This window comes from Mya arenaria, chromosome 10 (assembly GCF_026914265.1).
Source record: "Mya arenaria isolate MELC-2E11 chromosome 10, ASM2691426v1".
Classification (NCBI taxonomy): Eukaryota; Metazoa; Mollusca; class Bivalvia; order Myida; family Myidae; genus Mya; species Mya arenaria.
This window is the reverse complement of record NC_069131.1, coordinates 15,225,306-15,233,444: the sequence shown is the minus strand read 5'-3', so window position 1 is coordinate 15,233,444 and position 8,139 is coordinate 15,225,306.

Below are 8,139 nucleotides of genomic sequence, written 5' to 3'. Positions count from 1 at the left end.
TTAACGTGTCTCTGCACGTCATGTGTGGTATCAAATAACTGCCCACAATCGTCGCAAGCTTGTCCTTTATCCATATTTTCTGGCTCTTCTGCGATGTTATCCGTTTGAGTACTCGTTGATGAATGACCCGTTTCTTGCAAATTTGCTTCATTTATAGTTTTTCCACCGGTCACGTGACTGATTGCATTTCCTTTTATAGAAAAAACGCATTTCAATCTTGCATTTTCTTGTGTAAACGGCTTTAAATCCACCAATAAATGTCCGTAAGGATACTTTGTAGCCTTTGAAAACTGTTTCATGAATATGTCAGATTGCCCGGGATACATTTGTCTGGCCAATGTCATCACTGATTGTTTATCGACAGGGTTATTAAATAGGACTAAATAATGACAATTTCGGCGCTGAGTCGGGTCTTTGTTTCCAAATAAATTCTGGTTGATTGAGATCACGGACAGGGACCTGTGGTGAGAACCCTCTGTGAACAAATCTGTGACCCGTTTGTCCCTGCCAGCTTCGGAGAATAAATCATCCAATATCAACAAGTTGTTGATTCTTGAATCAAAGAAATCATCGTCTTCCAGATCGGTGGGAATTCCTTGCACAAACTCCACTCTCGGTAACACGGTCTCCTTGATAATCGAGTACAGCGGTTGCCATCTTTTGTAAAGCCAGACTATGCGTTGAACATTTGGCTGTATATTTGTACTATGATTCTGCAACAATTCTTTGACCATTGTCGTTTTTCCACATGCCGTTGGCCCGGATATCATCATTGTGAATGGATGTTGAAACAGAACATTTTTGTTTTCCTCTGGTGGTGGAAGTGAAGATGAAAACGCTCCCAAATGTTCTCCTAAGTGCGCTTCCGGTGGTGGTGCTTGCGCTCCACTATGCGCTCCTGGTGATCCTACATGCGCTCCTACATGCGCGCCTCCATGCACTCCTACATGCGCTCCGAAATGCGCGCCTCCATGCGCTCCTGGCGCTCCTACATGCGCTCCGAAATGCGCGCCTCCATGCGCTCCTGGCGCTCCTACAGCCGATTCTTCATGCGCTCCTGGGTGGAAATAAATCTCTTTATTTTCATAATGGAACTGTTTCCGGTGTCTCAACATATTATATCTACTGCAAAATGACTTGTTACACACTGGGCAAGTAATGTTTTCCATGTTGACTCTCTGGTGGCTTACTTCAGAATGATGTGGTGTTACCCGACCCCTATTTATATCCATATCTTTACCTTTTAGCTAATCAAATGCATTCATTTAGAACGAAATGAGTATCAAGATGTATAAAATCACATAAAATTTCATTTCTATTCTGCGAGTCGAAACGATAAGAGGAATATTAGAAATAAAATAAGGTAAATAAGCATGCTTTTATTTGTTCGCCTGGCCACTGCAGACAAACAAATAAAATACTATGACGTTACATCCTTGTACCCATACATAAACAAAACCGGCAAGATTCCTCTTGGACACCCAGAGATTATTACAGACAATTTCCAAGACATTTCGAACTATGAAGGCCTCATTAAATGCAAGGTATTGCCACCTAGAAATCTCCATATACCCGTCTTACCTATGAAGTGTAGTGGAAAGCTGATGTTCAGTCTATGTCGCCTGTGCACTGAGACCTATCAACAAGAGAAATGTACGCATAGTGACACTGAGCGATCATTCGTGGGTACATGGGTGACCGATGAGATTAAGGAAGCTGTCTCACAAGGGTATATCATTCAAAACATCTACGAAATCTGGCACTTTGACGAGATTTCACAGTATGATTCTGTATCCAAATCGGGCGGAATATTCACGGATTATGTCAACACATTTTTAAAGGTGAACAGGAAGCGAGTGGTTGGCCTAAATGGTGTGTAACTGAAAAGGACAAACAAAGATATATTAAAGAATATTACGAGAAAGAGGGCATTTTACTGGATTATGATAAGATCAAGAAGAACCCGGGCCTGCGCTCACTCGCCAAGTTGATGTTGAACTCATTTTGGGGGAAGTTTGGGCAACGTACTAATTTGACGCAGACAACGCTAACAGATGACCCGGCTATTTTTACCGACATGATAACATCGGATCAACAAAAAGTACAAAATGTACGTTTCATTAATTACAACAGAGTACAGATTGACTGGGTATATAGCACCGATTTCGTGGAAGCCTCTTGTCGAACAAATACAGTAATTGCGGCATACACCACAGCACAAGCTCGATTAAAGCTCTATAGTTATTTAAAGCCTTTGGATACACGAATGGCCTACTGTGACACTGACTCGTTGGTATTTACAACACGCCCGGGGGAATGGGAGCCCCCTCTCGGTGACTATTTAGGAGACCTAACTGACGAAGTCCCTGGAAATAGCATCACAGATTTTGTAACCGGTGGGCCCAAAAACTATGCCTACAGGCTGGATTGTCCAGACGACGCTGGGCAAACTTCTATTTGTAAAGTGCGCGGAATCACATTAAACTTTAAGAATGCTCTAGACATTAACTTTGATACTGTGCAAAAAATGGTGACATGTGGAGATAAAGTAAATCCAATAACTGTCGTTGATACAAATAAGATTGTTCGGAGTCCTGAAAATTGTTGTATCATTACCAAAAACCGAATATAAAGACTATAAAATTGTGTTTGATAAACGCGTCATTGGAAATGCGTACACAACCTCACCCTATGGATATTAAACTATGAAAACCCTTTGCTGTATATGTACATATCAAGTATTGTATTATAATTTTATATTATTTATAACGTTTTTTATGTCACGCTGTTATTTCATTTAATGTGTTGTCATACAAATGGTAAAATGCCTTGTATTAATGTTGCTATATATATATTGTTATGTATATATGTAAATAAAAGTTTCAATATGATTCAAGTTTTGTTCTATTCATACACTTTCAAATGTTTACATACCGATGTACCAGACCGTGTTAACCTCATTCGACCTCAATAATAAACACCACCAACAATTCTATGAATGGGTATTAGCCTAGTTCTCACGTATGTACATTCCTGAGCGATGAAATGTTAACCTCACCACGCTGGTAGCTTTACTAACGTTCACCGTTGATTTAAGCAGTTAGTTATCTGTGTGCTGATTTAAACAGTTAGTCGGCTGTTGTACGCTGTATCTTATTCAAGTTTTACAGAATTATTGTTTATGCTTTAATAAAATGGAATTGTACAATCGATTGAAATACATAAACAAGTCTGAACTGGTTTCACCCTGTCGTATCGTATCCCGTCATAATGGCAGTTAAAATTCGTCTGCTAATTAATAGCGCTGTATTGATTTATACAGCGGAGTACATGTCTAAGCATGTTAAGATTGCACAATACTTTGAAATAAGTAAACAAGTCTGAACTGGTTTCACCCTGTCTCCCGTTGTATCCCGTCATAATAGCAGTTAAAATTCGTCTGCTAATTAATAGCGATATATTGATTTATACAGCGGAGTACATGTCTAAGCATGTTTGCCGTATTATTTAACCCGCCACGTAAACTCTCCCATTCACGAATAAAACTATCGTCTGCAATAACGTCGGTTTTCGTCTGCGCCGGTTCGATCCGGTTACGCAAGAGCGGTCTCAAAACACGACTCATTTTTCCCTCAATCCAAAATGGCCGCTTTATATAGATAAAGAAGGAAAATTCGTCTGCTAATTAATAGCGATATATTGATTTATACAGCGGAGTACATTTCTAAGCATGTTTGCCGTATTATTTAACCCGCCACGTAAACTCTCCCATTCACGAATAAAACTATCGTCTGCAATAACGTCGGTTTTCGTCTGCGCCGGTTCGATCCGGTTACGCAAGAGCGGTCTCAAAACACGACTCATTTTTCCCTCAATCCAAAATGGCCGCTTTATATAGATAAAGAAGGAAAAAACTGGTCTATACTCCTAGCCTTGACTACTTCTGTGTACTGACATTTAAAGGTGCAAGGGATGATAGATATTCTGGGGCAAGGCCGTTTTTCATTTTATAGAAGAGACATAGTTTGTGATTAATGCGTCTTTCTGATAGAGTAGGCCAACATAGCTTCGTATGGAGAACATCAATCGAAATTAACTTAGTAGACCGACAAACTATTCTACCGGCTTCATTTTGTATCTTTTGCAGTTCGTTTTTTTCGTAGTCCGTACAATTATACCAGACAATATCCGCATATTCAAGAATCGGACGGATGTACGAAAAATAAATAGTTTCTAGACATTTTCTGTCCAGACGGAACTGAAGCCTTCGCATGATGCATATTCTTTTAAGGGCTTTACTTCTGATATACTCAAAGTGTTCATGCCATGTACAATCACTGGAAAGAACCAAACCAAGATGTTTATGCGAATTTATTTCTGAGATTTGTTGACCATACATAGACAAATCTGGATAATTACGCGGTAGGCGTTTTCTGGAGAACAGGATTGACTTAGTTTTTGCAGGATTAAAGGTGACTAGCCATTTATCAGCCCATGTACTAATGCAATCAATATCTCTCTGGATTATTTCAGTGGCCCTTAAGGGCTCGTCAACGAGAATATAAAGACTAGTATCGTCTGCAAATAGCCTTACATTACTTCCAATGTTGACAACAATGTCATTTATAAATATCAGAAATAAGAGGGGACCTAAAATAGAACCTTGGGGTACACCAGCCTTAAGAAAGACCCAACTAGATATGGAGCCAGGCAGAACTACACGTTGCCTACGTTTGCTAAGATAGTCACTAAACCACGAAAGTAAATTTCCGTCGACACCAGTTTCTTGTAGCTTCACAATCAAGCCCTTGTGCCAACCTTTATCAAATGCCTTACTGATATCAAAGAATACCGCTCTAACCTCTAGGCCATCATCTAATGCCTTACAAAATGTGTTGCCTTACAAAGGTATGCAAGCTGATTAACAGTAGAATCGCCTGGCCGAAAGCCTGACTGGAATGGGGTAAAAAAGTTTATGTCACGAAGGTGGTTAAAGAAGTGTTTATATATTGCCCTTTCCAATACCTTTTCCATTGTATTAAGTAGGGAGATAGGACGATAGTTAACAGGAAGAATGGAATCACCCTTTTTGAAAACTGCACACACATTAGCATCTTTCCATGGTTTTGGAAATCTACCGATTGAGAGAGACATATTAAATAGGGAGCACAACGGGCGAGCTAACGAGTGAGAACATTCTTTTAGGATTCGATTGCTTATGCCATCTGGTCCTGAAGCTTTATTAACAGGCAATGATGATATAATGTCAGTTATCTCATTTGGTAGCGCTGTGATATTGTCAATTTTGTGGTTACTGTTATGAATACTAGCTGGCGGAACAATGTGGCCGGTATCATCTAATAAAGATTGATTTTTAAAGTGGGTATTGAGAATTTCAGCTTTACTAGCGTCATCTAGGCAGAGTTCGCCATCAGAGGGATCTTGGATTGCATTAATGTTTGGCCTTGGTTGAGGATTAACAAACGACTTTAGAACTGTCCACCACCCTTTATACTGAGACACCTTTGCAGTTGTCTATGCGTGGCTGTGATTACATTTTATGGAAATAAGTCACTTAATATGTGAGTATAAACTGTGCATGTAATTATTTATTAACAAAGAAATTAATCATTTGTAAAGCTATGATGATTGTTTTGATGATCATAAGCTGTATATGCTTGTATCTAAATAAATGTTCTGTTCTGTAAAGCGTGTCCGAATCCAATGCTGAGAGCCTTAATCCGAAATAAATGCTTTACCAATATTAAGTGTCGTATTAACAGTACATTTTAATCTCAGACTTTGTTTCATTAAACATTTAAAATGCATATAACAAGACAATAAATTAATTTACGAAAACTACCAATTTCTGTATTTTTAGATGCAAGGGTACACAAATGGCTTGAATCCAAAAGTACATCAACAAGTGAATAAAAACATTGTGAATATAACAGTTAGTCATTATGTCTATTTTGCAAATACAATCAAATTAAATAAGAAGGGGCTAATTAACAAAATGGAGAGTATTTATTAAATTAATCGAATGATTTAAAATACATCTTCTGAATGTACCACTAGGTACTGAAATTTGTTCTTATTTTTAACATGAAATATATTCACTGCTTGTATAAACTATGCATCATAACACTATAACGTAGAAAAGCTTTTTAAGCAAAATTTGTGAGTTTACGTATTACAGTCTCATTTTGGCTAGTCATAAGATCAATGTATTTAAACATACATGGTCTCTTCCAGTAATATTTATCAATCTATAATTTTCTCAGATCATTAAATAGGGTGCATTCAATAACAAAGTGGTACTCATCATCTAATTTATCACATATGATACATTTTCTATCATTGTATGGAATACTAGTTGGCCTATGCCATCTACCTGTTTCTATTGCAAGATGATAAGAAGATGTGCGTAATCTACTTAATGCTATTCTATGCTTCGGAATGATAACTACATTTAAATATGTTTTAAAATCAATATTGAAGCTTATTTCACGATAACATAATGCTCTTGTGGAAAATATCAAGTCAGAACTCCATTTTTGTAAAAAGTTATCGTTTAGCCTTTGCTAAACTAAGTTTAAAAACAGTTGTTTATTTCCGACACCTTGAAACAACCAAACATAATAAAATCCTAAAGATAATTACATTGTTTTGTTCACATACATGAACGTGGAAGAGACCGATTGAACCGAAAGTAAGATGATTTGATTAGACATAAATACATACATGTACAAGAAAATATATTCTCATTCACATATGTTAATCTAAGCTGGCAAAGGAACTAAACAGATAATGAAGATAAAGCGTGATACAAATAGTTGCTATACCTAAGATGTTTTTGAACATACTTCAATTTGTGTTGGCTCCACATGGAGTATGTTTTTGCGTAAATCATGAATGAGATCACATTAAGCGAAAACATGCAGATTGCTTTGGGGAAACTCATCTAACTTATTTTGCAAGATTTTAACGCGGGCGTTGATGCAATGCAAGGACAAGCAGCAACAATTTTGCGATAATGGAGAAGGTTGATGCAAAGAATGTATGTGTACAAAGGTAAACATTTTCACAGATTCATCTCTTTAGACTGTAAAATTTATATAATTTATAGGTGCAATTTGAAATAAGGGCTCAATGTATCTAGTATTTACCTGTTTTTATTTCGACGTGGAGATAAAATGTGTTCAGTAGCGTAGTTTCCGATAAAAGTTGGACCAACGAGGAAGTGTACAGTGTCACCACGGGCAAGTTCACCGATCCAGCACATGATCCAGCTCTAGTTGTTCGATTTGTAAACGTGTACCTCTTCAATTATGTATTGTTTACCATTGGTTATAAATGTAGACTCAAATTTCAATCGCTCGAATATAATATGACAAACGTAATAATCAACAGTTCAGAGGTGAGGCAAGAGACAACGCCTAGGTACAATGCTGTACATATCGGGGAGGAGTTAGTTGAATGAACAGCACTAATTCAGTAGAATGATATTCTTCTTCAGCAAAATCTACTAAATATCATAATCTTGGATGTTCTGTCCCTGTGTATGTCCCTGTTTACTGTCAGTTCTTACGTGGACAATATTTGAATTCATATTTAAAATTGATAAGTATTTGAAGGTTGCACCTAAAAATTAAATAAGTTGGGTAAAAAGTATTAAATATTTAATTTATAAATTATTCTCTTTTTGAACACGATTATTCCCTATTGATTATATTCTAAAATATGTAAGCGTGTATTGTTTTACATTTCAGGTAGTTAGACTCGACAGAAGCCCGCTGATTCGTTTGTTACTTACTTGGATATTCATATATGGGCGTGCGGTGTAAAGATGCGAGAAGGGCCCTAGCATCAAAACCATTGACGAATAGCTAAGGATACATGTCACGTTTTGCACTTTAAAACCAGTTTAACAACTTAGTAATCTGCTCTGTTTTGCTGACCGTTTCAATGCGGTAACACCGGTTGATATGTGTAATTATTATTGACAACAGATTCCTGCTCATGCCGGTGCGACGCGCGTTTTCTGAGCTGCAGTTAACATTAATATAAGTGAACAGTTTTAATCAAAATGAGACTGCTGCTGCTTTCATAAAATGTGTGTGCTGTGTGCTCTCGCTT